Source organism: Brienomyrus brachyistius, chromosome 8, assembly GCF_023856365.1.
Source record: "Brienomyrus brachyistius isolate T26 chromosome 8, BBRACH_0.4, whole genome shotgun sequence".
Lineage (NCBI taxonomy): Eukaryota > Metazoa > Chordata > Actinopteri > Osteoglossiformes > Mormyridae > Brienomyrus > Brienomyrus brachyistius.
In genome coordinates, this window is record NC_064540.1 from 1,945,668 (window position 1) to 1,967,686 (window position 22,019).

Sequence of the window (22,019 nt, forward strand, 5' to 3'; positions counted from 1 at the left end):
GAGGTTTCCTGACATCGCTACTCTCATGCAAATTTTCCTGGATTTGATCTGTCATATTCGCCGTACCTCGTCGTTAATAGGATCGAGAGTCGGAATTGGGGTGAAATTTAGCTATTACCATTATGCAAATACTACAAAAAATATTTTGTAGTTGCTAGCAGTTTGATGAAAGTTGTTTTGATGAACATTTCATGTAGACAGAAATTGTAGGGTTTCGTTTGAAACCAGGAGAGTGTATGCAAGTGTTTTATACTGTAACTTGACAACATGTGGTCATAACTGCATACAGGCATAACTGCAACAACAGGCACCTTCCAGTGTCATCAATTAATACATGAGATATTTGTGAAAAATACAACACATATCTACAAAATGACCTATTTTAGATTCTGGATCTCTTATAACCCAATTTTTTTTTCATTAGTTTGAGCTTGATGCTTTTTTTCTTTTGGTTTCTGAAAACCATTCTGAAGCTAAGCTGCCGAATTGCTTGTCTGTGTTTGTTAATTTACACCTGGACTGAAGCTGAAGCAGGAGACGAATGTGGCGACACTGTGGGTCCTGGTTTAAAGAGCCCGACTCTAATCCGACGGGAAATATTACAAAACCAATCAGCAATGATGAGGATATTATCCCCGCCAACTATGGCGTGGAGCTGTCCCGTGGTCAGTCATTTGTATAATTTATTTGCAGAATAATGCATAGAAATTGACTTCGCAGTGCCTCGCCAGACGTGAGACCACAGTACGTTTTGACGTCCGCCGCGCCTGTACAGTGTTGCCCCCCAGCCTCATTACTGGCAGCTAGCAGTTTCCTGTTGGTTAGTTGATTATAATACTCTCTAAATGCCGCTTTTTAAAACACTGCTGAGAAAAATCGCTTTACATTACGGGTGGGCATCCCAAGGAGAGTCTTATTCTGGGGTATTTATCACTGTGTACAGTATGGTCATGGCACGGGTTCAATGCACCTCCACCATGCATCCAGCTACACCTACAGCTGTGAGCTACACCCCCGTTTGTCCCCCCGCTCCCTGAAGTATTGCTATTTCTGGGCGCTTTTTATCATTATCATCAAATGCTTTAACCTTAAATTCCCCAATAATTAATATTTGACCTTTAATCGCTGCTTTTAAATTATAGTTATTAAACAAAACGTAACGGGAGGGGGAAAAACAGCGTGTCTAGCAGACAGATTTGTTAATACCATCCTGTCTGCTGTTCTCTTCTGTTATGGGTGCCGCTCATGTATGTGCGATGATAATGCATTTGTTGATGAATGACATTATGGCCTGTGCATCTCATCCACATGTAGGGGGCCTGCAAAGTGCCGTCTGTCAGTGCACCAGGGTTCTCGCTGGTCCATCACCGAGGGCAACGCAGCACAGATAACACAAGGCGGGAGGGCTGGCCACGGCGATCGTGTGGCCTTACAGCGATGACAGTAATCACATGTTAGCCAGTCGGCTCGCTATCAGAGGGCACACGCTGATCCTCCCTGTTTGCTCTGAATCGGACCTGAGACTTGGTAACCCTGCACAGATGCTGATGCCAAAATCAAAAGACCGCACTGCATTATGGGATATAATTCATCACTACACATTTTTAAGATATCTTGGGACAAGCAGTTTACTAATCACAACTATTCAAACATATCTCCCTGTAGTTACATATTACAATTAATATTGCATAAACAAACTGGTATATTCATAACAGGATACAGAACACCATTTTTAAATTCAAATAAAAAACCTACATAGAAAATCATGCATCAAGTAAACTCATAAACTACAACCTTAAATATGGTAAAATGCACCGTTTTATAGTCTGCAAATAGTGGAGGCGGCCATTAATGTTAAGTTGTAGTTGTATTTGAACAGGATTGGAAGTGCAGAAGTATTTTGCCCATGAGATTCACGTAAAAGATTTTCCTAACTGGCTCCTGAAGGTTTTTCTTTTTTCATCATGTTCGCACTATTTCAGCAAAAATCTCAACAGCAACACCACCGGCTGCGCTTTTGGGATAAAGCGTGATGCTCATAGCTTCTGTTCCTGGTGCTGAAAGCAGCCTCTTTTCTAGCAAGGTATCATGGCTCCGTAAGAGTACAAACAGAGAGGCAAGAATTTCACTCAGACGATGTCACCAGACCCGTCACCGAGCAGGAAGGACCACCGCAGTCGCCGGGAGAGAGAGGGCCACCACCCGCGGCGTCCGCGATGTCAGGAAGCAGCCACGAGAACACAAGCACCTTCACAACAGCGCGACCCGCCAAGCGTTTAATAATAATCTAGATCAATGCTGCTTCCATTTCGCGCAAGGCCATCGAAATAAAACATTCTGCGTTATGATTTCGACATGAAAAAGAGTCAGAGAATGAGCTGATGCAAATGACAATATTCTCAACAGCCTGCAGCAAACATTTTACCATGTGCGACGTGAAAAAAAAAAATCAGTCTGCCGTCCCATTCTCAATTTAGTCAGCGTTCACTGGGTGCTTTCAAGAGATGCACTTTGCTACAAAAAAGGAAAAACATTTTTCAGCTCGAGAATATTGCACCCTTTCAATGTTCCATTCTTATGCTACGTTTCAGCAAACGAGAAACCAACGTGCAAACACAAAAAAAGTACGCCAAGTGTCATTCCAGACACCGTACGTCTGAAGATTTGGAAACCGATTCATAACATCACCGCAGACCTGGCATTTGCATTTGGTCCTGCTCAGCATGTAGACGTGTCAGCTAAGCCATCACATAGCGCTCTGTCACAGATAAGTAGTGCAGAAGACAGTATCTTATCGGCAGAGGCTGACCACCGCGGCGGTTTTTATGGTCTAATAGAAATAGTACCTGTGCAAGGTGATGACCAGCCATTATCATTTCTCAATTAATCCCATCACAACGTTGATTATCTCAGACTTACCTGCTTCTAGTTGATAAGCGGCATCAGTGTTTCTCATGACCAATTTAATTAAACATGTATAAACGTCTGCCCAATTGGTCAGGAGTAGGATTGTTTTTGAACGTAAATGTGTGGGACAGGATATTCCTCACAGTGGAGCCATAGCATGGATTTCCAATGAAAATACAGTCAGTACAGGTTATTATACTAAGTACAAAGTAGCTTCACAATTTATGCTCATCTATGCCTCAGATTTACGAACATTTTGGGCATTCCCCCAAGATATACTATCATTTTGGATACATATATTGTATTTAGTCTGAATTTATCTATTGTTAGATTTCTTTCACCCAACACAACCTTTACCAGAATTTTAAATACAGTCAATTCTGGAATAAGTTACCAATCGTGCTAATTAACATATAATGTAACATACAGCAGAGAAAAAGATAAAGCCATCCAAACTTGCAACCTTTTTTGACATTATAAATAACATAAACAAGAAAGACATAAATAGTGAAACAGGTTCTATGCCTTCTGCATTGGCAACATACGACTGAGATTTCATAAACACACATCCACATCAGGTCACAGCACATAAATGTAAAACCTTATGGGAAAAAAGCCGATATGTGAAAATTTAAACTCATTAAAACACTGTGTGAACTCAACTTACTGGCACAGTGGTTGCAACACTATTCCTGTTCAAAAACATTAAAATGTTCCCCTATTAAGTCTTGAAATTGATGTGAGCAAATTCCCCCGGCCAATTCCATATATACATTCCGGGTGTCTGAAATGTGCTGTCATTTTTCATTCCTATATCTCTTAAATGCTGCTTAGTCTGTACATACTGTTTCCAAAGACAGGCCCGAAACCATTTAAAAAGACAGGGTTGAATGCAAAACACACTTGAGATAATCTCTGAAAAAACCCACCGTGAATGGAAAAGGCGATGCAAAGATATACTGTATGTGCATCCCGAAAAACTCCACCTGGTCAACAATTACAATATCCATCATTTGTTATTCAGTTATTTCTCAGAAAATGGGTCAGGGGAGATGCTGCTAGACGCGTAGACATTTTAAGATATTTTATTTCAGTTTTTGGCTGTCCGAAGTAAACAGATGTCGAATTTGATTCCGCGAGAATGGCCAGCAGATCCGTGTGATGTGAGGGAAGATGGGATTGGTGAGACTTAGATAACTGGGATAACATGCAAGGCCAGCTGTTTCGTCGCTGAAAGAGAAGGACATGCAGAGTAGTGGAAGCATGAGAGATGGATCGCAAGGGGCATACATGGGGTCCAAGGCTGTCCTCACCTTTGCTGTCTCTCTCTCACTCTCATGACACCACAACAAAAAACAGGCTTCGTGCCATAATAGATGAGTAAATAATAACTGGTTGTGGCTGGATGAATGCCCCACCCTCCCTGAACCCTCACAGTGCCCTTGAGAAATGAAGCTCTTGCGCTTTTTTTTTCCACGTAGACATACTTCATAAGAAGCATGCGATTCTGGTAGTTTCCCATTTGGCGATATTCTTTGGAGCTGGTTTCTCCAAACCCTCCCAGACCTGTGCCACCTTTTTTAGTTACTAAGTGTTGATGTCCTTAGGGAGTTTATTTGGGTCAGCTGTGTTTGCCTGAGGTCCGTTACTCTCGGCAAACGAAGCCCCTGCCATGGTTAGTTTTGATTGGAACCCCCCCCATCACCACCACCGCCCTCCCCCCTGGGGTGGCACAGAAGGTGAGTGACACAGGACCATGGGTTGAGGGAGGTTTTGGTGCAGGGCTGAGTCATGCCCACCCTGTGCCCCACTGGACATGCAGTTACATTCCATACGGTGTAAGTGCTCTGAAATTACAGCACTTTAGCGCCCCCTTGAGGAGAAGAAGGCACATGCAATATGGCAAGAGAATAAATGATGGAGAGTGAGAATTGTATATTCCTTCAATGGTTTGAAAGTAATCTCAGTAACTATTGGAAAGGTATTTGATTAAGAACAGTTTATCTGTTGTATTCTTATACTAAACAAAGTTCTGAACCACTCCCCAAAGATTAATCAGGACACTCAACCATTTGTCTGAAAGACATTATCCATTCTAAAACCTAATCACAATAACTTGTGGGAGTATTTCTGCACAGAAAAACAAGTATCATATTTGTTCAAGATATGGGGCAGGCAGAATATATTGCTAAGGACAAAAATGATGGTGAGGATTTATTTTAGCAGACAGGGCAGGAAAGGTGCGACGCTGTGAGGGAATCACTGGTGAAGCACGTCCGCTGTAATTAACGAGACCCAAATCGCCGTCGTACCCGGGCTTCCTTTCCAGAACATTTAGAATTCACGTTATAATTACCGGCTTATCATTTAAACTGCTGTTTTAAAAAATGGAAATTTCTAGACGACACTTTTCCTCTGTGAGGCTACAAAACATTGATGCTTTCTGAAAGAAAAACAATATTAGCTTCATTGTGGCCTTATAGCTTCATAAAGGGGAAAAGCTGCGTAATTATACATGCAAAAGGTGGATAATGTTTGGGATCCCATCCCTCTGTTTTTGGTTTCCAGTGCAATGAAGGATTACCGGACATTCCTTATCTTCTGAGCCAATGGGCTTTTCCGTTTCAGCATAAAGTAAATGATCAGTGTTAAAATACAACTGCTGGTTGAATATGGTTGAACTGCTGGGGGGGGGGGGGTCACGCTGATGCCTATTGAGGGGTTGATGAGAATAGTCCTATGTACATTTGCTTCAGGATTTGTTCCTATTAAAGTGTTTTGAAAATGTCTCATGAGTGTTTATATATCAGATGTACACCGTCTGAGGCATGTACAATACAAAATGTAATTTCACAATGAAGTATAATGATGAGGATTTCAGTGACATGTTAATATTTAAAGGTGTCTGTTAGGTCTGCAGTGTTTGAGAGCAGACTTCCATTTTCGATAGCATCTTATCTGGTGCAGGCCCACCAGGGGCCTGGAGCCTGTGGCAGAAAGCACAGGGAATAAGGAGGGGGACACCCTGGATGGGAAGCCAATCCATAACAGGGCACACATTCAGTCATACACTAAGGGCTAATTAGAGACACCCCTTCGCCTGGAGAGAGAGAGTCGGACCCCAGAGTACCTGGAGAAAACCCTAACACCAAGCCGGAGGGAAATTCGCAATCAGGGCAATTTTTCAACATTCCCACAGTATGGCTGCGCTGCAGGCATGCATGCATGATGCATTTTCGGTTGCATTGCTCCTGCCGCATGCACGCGGTCCTCCCATGAGTCATTTCGCTTTGTGTCTACATTCAAATGTGCAGACGTTTTTTTTCCCCGCTGTGCCTGATGTATAACAGAACACAAGCAGTTAAATGCCTGTTTTATATTTTGCTTTCACATCTCACCAGTGTGATTTTTTTTCTTTTTTTGGCATCGAAACACTCGTTGTTATGACTGTGAATTTCCCAGTCTGGACTATTTGGGCTATGGAAGCGGGTTTAATGTGCAATCAGTGACAGACATCAAATGTGACAGTTGAATTTAGACCAGCTGCCTCCCCTCTCCTCCTCACAAGCGGGGTCCTCAGGCCTCCTCCTGGTTTTCGAGAAGAAAAAAACATTTGAGAAACATTTCCGATTCCAGAAGTCTAACAGTCCGTTCAAAGGAGGTCAAAACACTGCTGTTGTCTTTTAATAGAGACTCCCAAGTGGGATTCATTCTGAAGACGTCAAGCCGTCCATCCATCTTCCAGAACCACCAATCTAGCTCCAAGCCAGGGAAAACCTGGAGACTATCCCAGGAAGCACTGGGAACAAGGCAGGGAGCTCCCTGCATGGGACGCCGGTCCAAGGCAGGGCACGGACTCTCACTGCAAGTCACATAACCGCATGTTTTCGGGCCAAACTGGAAACAACAGGAAAGCCGCACAAACCCGAGGAGGATGTGCGTATTCCACACACATGGAGCCGGGGGCAGGAATCCGACTCCTAAGCATAGAGGTGTGAGGTGGTGTCGCTTCCTACAGAGGCACCATCCCACCTCTGACATTAACACTGATGCTAATTAATGTAGCATCCAAAACAAAGATACACTGACAGGTCTCAATTAGAAATGAAGCGTGTTGATGGAAACACCGAATGGGCAGCTATACTGACAGCATGTTTACTCAGCATGTGCTCTGGTACCTCACCAAGTCAATGAATAGCTCATAGACGACAGAAGGTGGGAAGTTTAGGCTAAATAAATAGAGGTGTTACTTCAAATATACAGCAAGAGTTAACCTTTATATTTCATGGATCACAAGTTCTCCTGGTGTCAACCAAAGTCAATCCAACAACTCTGTGCTCATTTTGCGCTTCTTGGCCCAGATCCCACCACTATGAAAGAAGAATCTAGTGCACAAATTAAGGAATGAATCTGAATCGTGAAGAAAAGGTCACAGTTATACTTTACGTACAGTAACTGTGCAAGAGAGGCTATCAAAGGAAATGTTTAAAGCTATTTGTCTGGGTACTAAGAATATATTTACTCGAAAATGCATTTTAATGTTAAAATGTATGCAAATGAACAAAAATTCAATAAAATTTTCTTCTCTTCTCCAAAACGTTACTGATACCTTCTTGGATGGTTAGATGAACTACGCTTCTGTTCTCAAACATCTCCTCAGGGGCACCGCAGCCATTCCGTGCATTTGTTAAATTTTTACCATCAGCTCACTTAATTAATTAACTTAATTAGTGACATAACTTCATGAGGTACTGGTTACCCAAACCCGTTATGCTAATGGCTGAGTCAAAAGATGCGTAGGTGTGTTGGATGGTTGCTGTAAATACTGGGGTGACTTTAGGAGAGGTAGGGAAATGCTTAAACTAACACATTTTGACAGACTTAATATTATAGTTTTACGCCAACATGAAACATCGTTTTGTTTGCCTAAGACTTTTGCGTAGTTCTGTATGTTGAATAAGATGATGACGTGCAATAATGGAAAACACTGGCTACAATTACTATAAATTCCTTGAACATAATTGTCGTGGTCATATATAACACAATGGTGTGCAGGCAATTATACGGGCAATGCAGCAATTCCTGAGACCTCAGCTTGTTATGTCGTTATGTTGACTGTGAGGCGAGTTTCGAGTCTTGCCACAAACTGCCCCCAGCGGAGTTTTCACACTGGTGCCCGGAGTGTGATGCGAATCTAAGTTTAGCTACCATACTGGTGGAAAGCAAGGTCAGTTATGGGTTTTCTTCAGTGCTCTTCGTTAGAGCAGTAATTGAAATTCTAACGTAAGATCAATGTGGGTGTGCGTGTTGGCTCCAGAAAGGTACGGAGCAATGTGGTGATCAGGACAGGCTTGCTAGGAGACCATGGATAATTGGACTTGGAGTTAAGTTTGCTGACTTTGTTGTGGGGTGTCTTCTGCATAAAGCATGTAGAATGTGGGCATGAAGAATTACAATGCCTATGTCATTTAAATGTTCAGCAAATGCTTTTATCCAAAGCAACATACTTGGAGGGAAAGCAGGGTCAGACAATTCCTGGAGCAATCGGGGGTTAAGAACCTTGCTCAGGAGTCCAACTGCAAATCACTGCTACCCCAAGAACCAGAGACAGAGTTGTAACCCACTGAGCTACACGCCCCCAAAATGAAGAGACACTCATGACATATTAGTGTATTTACCCATGAACAGAAGTGAATTTGCAAGAATTTGTTTGCATTACGAATGATCTTTACGAGCTTTAAGTATTACGTAGTGCTGCAGCGCATGCGGATAACTTACACGCATGCAGCCTGAGAAACACAACGAACAAATAAATTGCCATTTATTTTCACCCACCAAGTGTACCTTCCTGTGACATGTTTCAGACGGTTTGTTTGTATGTCGACAATCAGAATCTCAGGGAGGGCAAAACACACAGTAGATCATACTGACAGGGCCAGGCTGGAAAATTCATAATTACTCTGGCAGAATCGTAAGGGGTTAAAGAATAAAGCACGTAATCCACAAAATCCATAAAACGATTACATCATCTGTAATCCTCAGACGGGATAAAGCCGGTGCCATTTCATTGGGTATATTCTGTTTTAGGTAAACAAACAGGCCATAATATACAGACACATGACAATATTGTGTTCTACAAATATCAGTGTGGAAATCTGTGATTGTCACTGCCAGTAACAGAGAACTGATATATATTTTATTTTGCAATTAAGGGTTGTTTTGATGGTCAAATATTCACAATTGTTTCTCGAATAGAAAGAAAAATGAATTGCATTGGCATGTCTGTAAGATATTGAAATTAAGGCACTGTGCACTCAGCAAAATTATTTTGCTTGTATTTAAATATACAGGCGGTCGTTGACTGATGTAAGTAATCAGTTCCACCAACCCTTATGTAAGGCAAAGGATTTGCCTTCCTATACCATTCAGTACACCTTATAGCGAAAACATATAAGCCAGTAATATACCAGTGGTATGTACTAAAGAACATTTTAAAATAAATTACGTGTAAACGTACATATATAATGTCACCATTTTGTGTTAGCGCTTCCGGAAACCCTATTCATCTTGGATTTTTCGTTTGTGCATGTAAGTTGATTTTATTTGTCTTGAGCTGCCTGTATGGAATTTCCCAGGCAGCCTTAACGTGTTGTAATATCATCTCATTGAAGAAACTCATAAGGAATAATAATTTAATGTTCTGGCAATTTTTTGGTCACATCAGGCCCTGACATCATATGAACTTGCATTTGATTCGTTAATTCTTGTCACAATATGAAGTCACGTTCCCTTGATTGACTCCCAGGCTCCCTAGGCACATTAGGTAGAGTGCTGCCTTCAGCCTTAATGTTTTGATGTTATATATTTCTGTGACAGTTCTTTGATCATTTCTTATGAATAATGAGCTTTTAAAACCATTGTCAAAATATGATGCAATCCCACTGTTTTATTGGTGACAGTATGAGCAATGAAGACCATGCATGTACATTATCTATTCTACACAGACTTAATATATAATTATTTCATCAAAAAGATTAATAAATTACTTGGCATGCAACATTTCATTTATATTTCATCCTGTTTGACTGCTATGACTCAAGAAGTCGAGAATTGTTAAACTTTCAATGGCCGTCAACTGCTGATAGCAATCCGTCTGTCAACATCGTAACATAAACTTTGGTCAGAAAACAAAGAAAGATTACAAGACTGTAACTTTTTGCTACTGTAGTGTTTTTACATGCCGTTGGTAATATTCTGATTCATTTCAGCCATCTTAAGGCAGTAATTACATGTCTAAGTCTCAGAAAATCCCAGACATGCATTGTCTTAATGCTGGATACTTTTAGCAACGAAGAATCACACTGAATTTTATTATCATCGGGTTCACTGTTACACAGGGATGACGTGAGTCTGGCTATTCTATTTCCCATTTGCATTTGTCTAAATGTGGCCTTCATCAAACACTTCTATGGTATGTTTTTAGTATTCGGCAAATACTGTTGGGTTCTATAATTTATACACTGTTTTATATATCTTCCCCAGTTAGTTTTTTTAGCTGACAAAAAACCACACAACCTGGGCCCAAAGCATAGAAAAACGGAACAGCTACACTAAGCAACATCATTTCACGCATGAAAGGTCAGTCCCCCCCAGTCAACGTAACCTTCATCAGCTTTAATACGAAATAAGACTTTGCTAACATATCAATATGAATTCCATCTTATGTGAATGCCACACAACCTGCAATCCATTAAAAAATAAAATGTGCGATTGGAGATACTCCCCTTTAAATAAGTTTCAGAAGGAACATTTTTAAGACGTAATGTATCGTGACAACTACGGGATAAAGACAGTTGAGGAGTCACATCCATTACAGTTTCTACTACTGGGGAGAAATTGCAGAAACGTAGCTTCAATCATTAATTTTGCATGAATCTCAATGTCAGACAAGTAAGTGGAGGCCTGAGGTGCTTGGCTTTCCTGGTATTTGTTGAAAGTGCACCCACGTTTCGTATTGGCTTTGCGTGACGTGCTTTCCCCCCGATTCTGCTTATGATGTTCAGGCTGAAGAGGTTCAGGCTGGAGAGTGACTTACAGGATATGGTGTAATTATAACTCAAAATGAGCAGAGACTCATTCGTTCGTTTTCCACTTTGATGTATGCTAGCAGCGATTTTGCATAGCATATTGCGTATCATGTATAACTATTGTAGCAGAAGATTAGCGCCAGACAAGGACATTAGCATACATCTCCCATCAAGTCCCATACAAAGAGGCTGTAATGCAGTCGGTTGACAGCATTCTGTTCAAATTGGGCCTGTGGGCTGTAACTTAGATTGGTGGGTAGCACTGCAGTAGCTTCACATATTCAGGGGTTTGGGTTTGAGTCCTACCCTGGTGCATGTGGGTACTATAATTTCCTTAGAACAGTCTAAACCAGGGCTGTTCAGATCACAGTCCTCAAGGTCCGAGCTCCAGCTGATTTCCCAGCCTTCCTCTACCTGTGAGGCAGGTGTGAAGCCTCCGGCCAATCAGAATCAGTCATTATTAAAGTAACTGCCTGGGAGAACTGAAAACAAGGCCTGGATTTGGAATTGAGGGCCAGATTTGAATGGGGGGGGGTAGGGGTGGTCAAAAGCGTGCATTTAGGCAAATTGGCAACTATAAATTGTGTGTGTGTGTGTGTGTGTGTGTGTGGGGGGGGGGGGGGCGGGGGCACTGTATTTCCTGGGATATTCTCCAGGTTTGTCATCAAGCTGTAGGGGGATAAACGATTATGCAGCATGGAGGGCTGACAATGTCCTGACTTTAAAAACAACGACGTTGAATGACCATCCTCTAGAAACCAGCCCTTCTTTGGAGGTTGCTGTGAACTGATTCATGAGACCAGGATACTTGCTCTTGTGTGCCTAAGGCAGAGACAGAGGCAGCCAGCTGAACACAAAGAAGCAGAGATGCTCAGGATGGAGATGAGGTGTAGATGTTCCACCAGGACGCGTCTATGAGTCTGATTCAGGGGCCAGGAAGTATAATAGTGTAAGGTCAGATGCACTAATGGAGCCTTTTGTCCGGGGAAAATTGTCATTTCCTCTTGTCGCCGTGGGTTTCCTGTCTGTGACACAAAGCCCAGTGATCTGTTTTCGGTTTTTTTCTTTCTTTAATAGATTGGAGATGAGTGGAAGCAGTTAAAGAGCGGCGTGGATGAGGGAGCGATACGCGTCGGCATTTTGAGGATTTCTCCTAATTGTTATGGCGCCGGAGAGAGATGAAGCTGGGCTGAGGCAGGAGAGAAGCCAGCTGATCAATGCTGTGTCACCTTAGGGGCTCCGATGATAAATAGCCCGGACAAAATAGCTAGAAATGTAGCTATGTCATCGGCCGCGGCCGAGCCGAGAAGGCGCCTACGTGGCAGAGCGCGGTCTGCAGCGATGTCACACCTCTTCACTAAGACTCGGGTGACTCGGGGCCACAGACAATAAACAAAGCTTCCGTCGGAAACAATGCAAATGCTAGCTAACCAAGTGCCGCTTCCCAACAATGGGTGTGACGAGACAATGGTGTGTGTGTGTGTGTGTGTGTGTGTGTTTTAAAAAGGTCTTATTTTGTTTTACACTGCAGAACAACGCAGAACAGTATCTCTCTCGCAATAATCTAAAACAGAGCCTATCCTAAGATCCCCGGAGGACGTTTTTGAATTTTAAAATATATTTATTGGACAGGTGAAGGTCAGACTACGATTACTGTGGTACCGCGGTAACGAAATGTATGGTTGTGTTACCAGGGGCGCATTTGAAACCAATTGTTCTGCCACAAACTGCTAACAATTTTTTTTTTTTTCTGTTGCTTTTGTCCAAAGAGGGAAGGGTTACTATTTAAACACGGGCCCTGGGATTTGAACTCACAGCCTCTGCATTGTTGGCACAATGCTGTACTTGCTGAGTTCGAACAGCTGTAACAAACAGTGCCCCCCCCCGCAAGTCTGCTGTGTGGTTACAGTTCTTGTGGCGTCCCTCCTCCCCACAAAACTAATCTCTTCCTCTCTAAGCCTGTAGGGGGCGTGACACTCTGGCTGATCCTCCAGGCAGGCCTGCTAAACCTGTTTCCGGTCTGCTCACACTGGGCTGGGTGATCTCAGTGCATCCTTGTCCAATTAATTAAGTCTTCTAGGATATGATATTGTGACTTTCTGGTTGAAAATGCTGATATGAAGGGGCTCATATGGGCGCACACACACACACACACACAGACCTCTACTCATATCTTTGTCGGAACTGTCCATTCATTGCTATGGGCAATACCCTCATCCAAACAATGACAATCCTAACCCCTACTCAGTCCAAATCGTAACCATAACTAATGAAACAAAATACAAAAAAAAATTGATTGCAGCCACAGATTTTTATAAAATTGAGTTTCCTCATGTGGGGAGCAGAACAAATGATCCCCACTACATCAAAATAACAGGTTTTTATCACATTGTGAGGACATTTGATCACCACAATGTGATATATACACAACCCACACACACACACACACACACACACATACACACACACACACTCACACGCACACACTCACTCATACACACACTCACTCACTCACGGGCATCAATGCAAGCAGCAACTTTAATGTTATTGTCCAATCAATAGTAATCATACTCCAGTGGGTTTATAATGGTTTTCCGATGATTTTCTTAATGGTTTCTTCTTGGCATTTTTACATCCCCCTACCAGCCATGGGTTGTTTTTGGACACGAAATGCGGAAGCTGGTCTGCGCTCGTCACCGAGTCGCCAAAGTCGACCTTCCGCCGATTTTAGGGACGGCCGCGGGGGATCCCAGACATCCCATGCTAGGGTTACCGGGGTTACCACACCGGGGAGACCGATCGGTCATGGTAACGCCAGTGGCGACACCGAGAACGCGGAGGCAGCTAAATTAAAAGTGCAAACGTGCTTCCTTGTGGTGGGGGGGCGCGGACAGAAGCAGGGGCAGGGTGGGGCGGGGCCACGCCGGAAACCGTGGTAACTGAAGGCTCTGTGAAGATGCTGGTTATAAATGACCGAAAGTAGCGCAGCTCCGCGGCAGAGCAGGAGACTGTCACCGCCGTGCCTCGCCCCATCTGTCACACGGGCCCTGCTCATTAAGATTCACATCCCCAAAAGGTGACTTCTCAGGCGGGCGCAGTGACAACCACCCCCCCCCTCCCCAAGGCCCCCCCCACCCCCTTCCGCCCTCTTCTCTGGTTCAGCCTCAGACACAATGACAGGTAGCAGCACTCTCCCTCGGGGTGGTGGGGGGGGGGGGGTGACGAGCAGGATTATACAGTCTAAGATGCCCCCTGCAGATAAGAGGTCCTTTAGGATGTAGCAGTGTCTGCTAGAAGCCCCCCGCACACCCAGGAGGTCTATCCCCCCCCCCCAGCATCCTCTATCTCGTCCCTTATAATTTACCACTGACCACCTTTTACCACCTGTGCTACTCTCCCAAGATGCTTCCCTTTATCCACACCTAAAAAGGTAATCACCCACTCCGTTGTAGCCTCCCCCCCCCCCCACTGGCCCCTCCCATGGGGGGGCAAACGTGACGGCTGAGCCCCCACCAGCAGCCGGGGAGCGGGACCAGCATGGTTTCCTTCTGTCCTTTGCAGTTACTGAACTTTTAAATTTGATCAGCTGACATCCACTGACTGCGTCAGAGAGGCAGTGAGGGGGCAGGCAGGGGGGGTAATATGGCAGCTCGTGATCACTGTGGCGGAAAGGCCTGCCTCTGAAAGTATACATCTGTATGAGATCTTGAGATGTAAACTAGCGGCGGTATGGAGCAGCCAACCAGCGCTGTGCACCAGCGGTATGAAGCAGCCGGCCATGTCCGTGCACCGGTGGTATGGAGCGGCTTACCTGCAATGTGCACCAGTGGTATGGAGCGGCCGGCCTGCCATGGCTGTGCACCGGCGGCATGGAGCGGCCTGTCATGGCTGTGCACCGGCGGTATGGAGCGGCCTGCCATGGCTATGCACTGGCGGTATGGAGCGGCCGGCCTGCGCTGTGCACTGGCGGTATGGAGCGGCCTGTCATGGCTGTGCACCGGCGGTATGGAGCGGCCTGTCATGGCTGTGCACCGGCGGCATGGAGCGGCCTGTCATTGCTGTGCACCGGCGGCATGGAGTGGCCTGCCTGCGCTGTGCACTGGCGGTATGGAGCGGCCTGTCATGGCTGTGCACCGGCGGTATGGAGCGGCCTGCCATGGCTGTGCACCGGCGGTATGGAGTGGCCGGCCCGTCAGGTGAGCGGTTAATGAGGCGGAGCGGCCAGACAGCGGTGCCTAATGCCTTCACACCCGTCTGATTAGTGCGAACTTCCCCAAGGGCGGCAACTCCGAGCACCGGCTCCTCATTACGCCCAGGTTGGGCTAAAAGACCAGGGGAGATTAGGCCCGGAGATGGAGGATAGGCCCTGAGAAAACAGTGGCACAGAAGACTGATAATTACCAGTGCCACGTGACCCCTGTACAGGCGGCCACGACCGCGAGTGGAGCCCAGTACTGCCGGACACTCAGGCTGCATATATGTCCGTGTTCTCTGCACGGACGATCCTTAACAATAACAAGCCGTGATGAGCCACTGCTTTTCAAATTACAATGTACAATTTTCATTTGTTACAGTTCTATAAAATCAAGGTCACCAACGCACAGTGTTTTCGAACGTGGCACAGGGACCCCCTGTGGAGTTCAAGTGCTAGTGCTCCTTCGCATGGACGATAAAGTCTGGTGGTTGATATGAAACTTTTTGGGAGCTTTTTACAAACTTTAAATTTGTACCCTTAAATTGATGACACGACTGACAGGAAAAGTTCCTGTCTTCAATGGGCCTCAGTCTCTCCCAAACGAAGGTTCTCCTCAGTTCTCAGGCTACTTCTCTGACTGACTGTTTAGCTTAAGTCACATGGTGCAGAAGAAGTCAGACAATACAACCTGCAACCACCCTGTCGCTGAGAATTCAGGCCGTCTGGAGACACTGAGCTCGAGGGCATCACAGGCAGGACAGCGCGGGGGATCATGTGACATAGGGAATTGGCAGCAGACCAGCTTCTTATTTTTTATCAAGGACAGACAAGTTAGACACAGAGAAATTGCAGTGGTATAACTAAACTGAAGGCTGGTGAGGCCAAAAGAATAAGGTTTGCCAACGATGAATAAACAGTTGAATACAGCCTTCAGAACCCTGATGAAATTCACTGATGGGGGGAGGAAGAAAGAAAGAAAGAAAGAAAGAAAGAAAGAAAGAAAGAAAGAAAGAAAGATACAGTAGAGGGAACAAGCAGCACGACAAAGCCTTGTTTCTGCAGGTTACACCCAGCCACGAGTCCTCAGCATCAGATGGCAAAAGCAATTAAAATGTGCAACTGAACGGCTGCGGAATAAACCGTTAATTACCGTACGGCACAGGCGTCGCTTGCAGGAGAGGCAGGGCAGAGGGCAAGAGAACAGAACGGCAGGAGGCCCCCTCCCAACCCCCCACGCCCCTGTACTGAATCTCATCTTGTTTGTGATCTACCGGACATGTTTTCTGCTTTATTTTCACGTTTTTGCATTTATTGTGTGTGTGCGTGTGTGTGTGTGTGTCTGTGTGTGTTCTGTGTTTTTTTTTTCTTAAAATAAAAACTCAATAAGCATCTGTGGGAGCCGCACGCCGTGGGACACGAGCACTGCTGAGCTCAGCACGCGTCACGCACAGGCCACATCGCCGCACTTACATGCCATCTTCTGACTAACGTGCCCATGATGACCACCCCCCCCAGCCCCACACCCCCCCTCCCCCACAACTGCCTCCCTCATTTGAAAAATCTGGAGCAGATGAGAGGCAGAGGGGAAGGTAAGTGGGGGTCACATTAGCCTGCTGCTAATGAGCTCCTCTGTGTCTGCATGCAGAAAGGTAACAACCTGGGATCTTGTTAAGGAACCTTTTTTGTTAAAAGTGTCTTCTTAACACCTCCCCCACACACACAGCCCACACCACCCCCACCTGTTTTTTTATCCATGTGAATAAAAAAACAACTGATATTTTGCAGGACGTGTCTCCGTGGCCGTCTTGAAGATCGACTCCCCATCCTGGTCCTGCTCCTGGTCCTGCTCCTGGTCCTGCTCCTGCAGACTCCCGCACTTGGCCATTTGCTCTACCTGGGCACGCTGGCCATCAGCTGCACTAATTATCACCCCAATCCAACGGCCTCAGCTTCCTGTCTCAGCACAAAGGTCATTAGAGGCCAAACGTGAGCAGGTGGACCGGCCCTTGCTGTGACCTAGCAATGCCAGGGCCCAGACCTCAGCCAATGTGAGAATGACCTGGACCAGCAGGGATTCCCCTAAGAGGAAAGATAAAGGAACCACCATGTGAGGCCAGCGTGGGGCACTCTGCGTGGAGTGTAGGAGGGGTATGGGCAGGACATTGGTAGACTGAGAGCGAAGCATGGGTGGGGTCATGGGCAGGATGAGGGTAGGGTATGGAGGGCGGGGCCAGAGTGTGGGTGGATTATGGGCAGAGCATGATACCAACCCAAGATTTGGTTTTAATGATCTCATAAGGGGTTTGAAGAGAAGAGGGAAACACTTTCAAGTTCAATTTCAGGCCTCAGTTGCTTTCTAATTGAGACATAATATATTGCAGTACTGCATTTACAGTAAGACCAGGACGTCGCATCACTGGATTATGGATTAAGAAGCAGAATTTCATAAATAGGGAGGGAGAAAGCTGTCGCGAGAGCCAGCCTCCAGGCCTCAACCACCCTGCCCCCCCAGCCCCAAGCCTACAGCCTATAGCACCCCCGCGCCATCTCGCAATCTCAGGCCAGCCACCTTCTGCAAGGTTCATAATGTGGGGTTTGGAAACCAGCAAAGCTGACATTCAATTGTAACCAAAGTTCAAGCGAACCTATGACTGATAATTATTCATACTCTGAGCAGTTCAGAGCATTACGAAAAGCAAGGGGCGGCAGAGAGTATTTTGTTTCACTTGATAAATTAGAAATGCTAACTGTGTGAGATCTCTGTCTGCCACCTCCCAGAATATCCTGAGAACATGTCCCTCAGCGCTGGCCCCTGAAGCACAGGCACACATCATATTCAGAACATTCTGGAAGGTATTATTTTTGCAGAAAGGCAGCATTATGTGCACAGTTGTCCGTGTTGTTGTCCGTCAGGCCGCAAAAGGCACCAAAGTGACACCCAGGAATGAAAAAATGCTAAACTAACATGGTCATAATGCTGGAGGAATTTCATCCTGTTGAAGAGAAAGGGACATGGGACAGGGGACGGGGATGGGGCAAGGGACAAGGGATGGGGGACAAGGAACAGGGAACAGGGAACAAGGAACAGGGGATGAGGGAGAGGGGACAGGGGATGGGTCAAGGGACAAGGGATGGGGGACAGGGAACAGGGAACAGGGAACAGGGAACAAGGAACAGGGGATGAGGGACAGGGGACGGGGATGGGTCAAGGGACAAGGGATGGGGGACAGGGAACAGAGAACAGGGAACAAGGAACAGGGGATGAGGGAGAGGGGACAGGGGATGGGTCAAGGGACAAGGGATGGGGGACAGGGAACAGGGAACAGGGGATGAGGGACAGGGGATGAGGGACAGGGGATGGGGATGGGTCAAGGGACAAGGGATGGGGGACAAGGAACAGAGAACAGGGAACAAGGAACAGGGGATGAGGGAGAGGGGACAGGGGATGGGTCAAGGGACAAGGGATGGGGGACAGGGAACAGGGAACAGGGGATGAGGGACAGGGGACGGGGCAAGGGACAAGGGATGGGGGACAGGGAACAGGGAACAGGGGATGAGGGACAGGGGACGGGGATGGGTCAAGGGACAAGGGATGGGGGACAGGGAACAGGGAACAGGGGATGAGGGACAGGGGACGGGGATGGGTCAAGGGACAAGGGATGGGGGACAAGGAACAGAGAACAGGGAACAAGGAACAGCGGATGAGGGAGAGGGGACAGGGGATGGGTCAAGGGACAAGGGGTGGGGGACAAGGAACAGAGAACAGGGAACAAGGAACAGGGGATGAGGGAGAGGGGACAGGGGATGGGGCAAGGGACAAGGGATGGGGGACAGGGAACAGAGAACAGGGAACAAGGAACAGGGGATGAGGGAGAGGGGACAGGGGATGGGTCAAGGGACAAGGGATGGGGGACAGGGAACAGGGAACAGGGGATGAGGGACAGGGGATGGGGATGGGTCAAGGGACAAGGGATGGGGGACAAGGAACAGAGAACAGGGAACAAGGAACAGGGGATGAGGGAGAGGGGACAGGGGATGGGTCAAGGGACAAGGGATGGGGGACAGGGAACAGGGAACAGGGGATGAGGGACAGGGGACGGGGCAAGGGACAAGGGATGGGGGACAGGGAACAGGGAACAGGGGATGAGGGACAGGGGACGGGGATGGGTCAAGGGACAAGGGATGGGGGACAGGGAACAGGGAACAGGGGATGAGGGACAGGGGACGGGGATGGGTCAAGGGACAAGGGATGGGGGACAAGGAACAGAGAACAGGGAACAAGGAACAGGGGATGAGGGAGAGGGGACAGGGGATGGGTCAAGGGACAAGGGATGGGGGACAAGGAACAGAGAACAGGGAACAAGGAACAGGGGATGAGGGAGAGGGGACAGGGGATGGGGCAAGGGACAAGGGATGGGGGACAGGGAACAGAGAACAGGGAACAAGGAACAGGGGATGAGGGAGAGGGGACAGGGGATGGGTCAAGGGACAAGGGATGGGGGACAGGGAACAGGGAACAGGGGATGAGGGACAGGGGATGGGGATGGGTCAAGGGACAAGGGATGGGGGACAAGGAACAGAGAACAGGGAACAAGGAACAGGGGATGAGGGAGAGGGGACAGGGGATGGGTCAAGGGACAAGGGATGGGGGACAGGGAACAGGGAACAGGGGATGAGGGACAGGGGACGGGGCAAGGGACAAGGGATGGGGAACAGGGAACAGGGAACAGGGGATGAGGGACAGGGGACGGGGATGGGTCAAGGGACAAGGGATGGGGGACAGGGAACAGGGAACAGGGGATGAGGGACAGGGGACGGGGATGGGTCAAGGGACAAGGGATGGGGGACAAGGAACAGAGAACAGGGAACAAGGAACAGGGGATGAGGGAGAGGGGGCAGGGGATGGGTCAAGGGACAAGGGATGGGGGACAAGGAACAGAGAACAGGGAACAAGGAACAGGGGATGAGGGAGAGGGGACAGGGGATGGGTCAAGGGACAAGGGATGGGGGACAAGGAACAGAGAACAGGGAACAAGGAACAGGGGATGAGGGAGAGGGGACAGGGGATGGGGCAAGGGACAAGGGATGGGGGACAGGGAACAGCGGATGAGGGACAGGGGACAGTGTATGAGGGACAAGGGACAAGGGATGGGGACAGGGAACAGGGAACAGGGGATGAGGGACAGTGGACAGTGAATGAGGGACAACTGACAGGGGATGAGGGACAGGGGACTGGAAATGGGTTACAGGGGATGAGGGACAGAAGATGAGGACAGGGGACTGGGGATGGGGGACAGGGGATGGGTACAAGAGACAGGGCATGAGGGACCGGGGATGGGGGAGAGGAACAGGGGACAGAGGACAAGGTCACTCTAGGGCACAAGTAGGATCTATACTTATGCTATAACAACCTCCCACAGCAGGGAAGAGGGCATCCTGCTGCTTAAGGACACTGGCTTATAACCGGAAGGCCGTTGGTTCTGGTCCCAGAAGACCCTGCTTTGGTACCCTGGAGAAAGATGCTCAACCAGAATCACTGCAGCACTATAAATAGGCAGAATCAGACATCGATTTAGCTAAAAGCTCTGCTCTGTGCCTAAGTGTAAAGTGCTAATGTAGTGTAAAACCCCAACATAGATACTTATACATGTGAATATACCTTTGTAAATATACAATTATTTTATTTTATTCTTTATCTTTATTTGGATATAGCTAATTTATTCTGCTATTATTTATTTAAATACCTTTTTAACCAATTTTTAAAAATAAAATGATGCTTTATTTGCCATTTGTAGAAGTACAGGTACATTGGAATGCTTCTCTTACCCCATGTGGCTCTCCATGAGACACACGTTTAACTGAGAGCAAGCTTGGGGGTCACAGCACAGGTCTGTTAGCGTGCAGCGCCCCTGGGGCGGGGGATTAGGGGCCTGGCTCAAGGGCACAGTGGTGGCATTGTTCACTCTGTCCCAAAATTCAGCCGGCGAACCTCCGATCATAGACACAGAGTCTTGTCCCACTGGGACACGCCGGTAATCACCTCACCAAGGTGCCTTCCATGGTACGGATGAAGGATAGATGTATATGTGTGAGAGCCAGCGGGCCCGTAGAGGTACTGCAGGTAGTACCATCTGAAATGAAATTATAAACTTTGAAATAATCACTACATTTTTATAATCACTACATTTTTATTGTCATTTTAGAACACATTTTTTTCTATTCTTTGGAAAAATGCAGTATTGCAAAAATGTATGACATCACATCTATCCATTTTCCAAACCACTTATCCTATTGGGTCGCGAGGGGTCCGGAGTCTATCCCGGATGCAATGGGCACGAGGCAGGGAACAACCCAGGATGGGGGGCCAGCCCATCGCAGGGCACACTCACACACCATTCACTCACACGCCATTCACTCACACATGCACTCCTATGGGCAATTCAGTAACTCCAATTAGCCTCAGCATGTCTTTGGACTGTGGGGAGAAACCGGAGTACCCGGAGGAAACCCCACGATGACACGGGGAGAACATGCAAACTCCACACACATGTGACCCAGGCGGAGACTCGAACCCGGGTCCCAAAGGTGTGAGGCAACAGTGCTAACCACTGCACCACCATGCCGCCCCTTACAGTGCTAACCACTGCACCACCATGCCCCACATCTATACAAACACCTATAAACACATACTGTCTCTCTGTCTCTATAACTCATATTTTTAAGCATAGCTTGCTGTGACATTTCAGAAGGAAGAGAGAATTTGGGAGCGTCCGGTGCACAGAAAGCAGAGTCGGACCCCCTCACGGCTTCACATCAAGGGCATAGGTGTT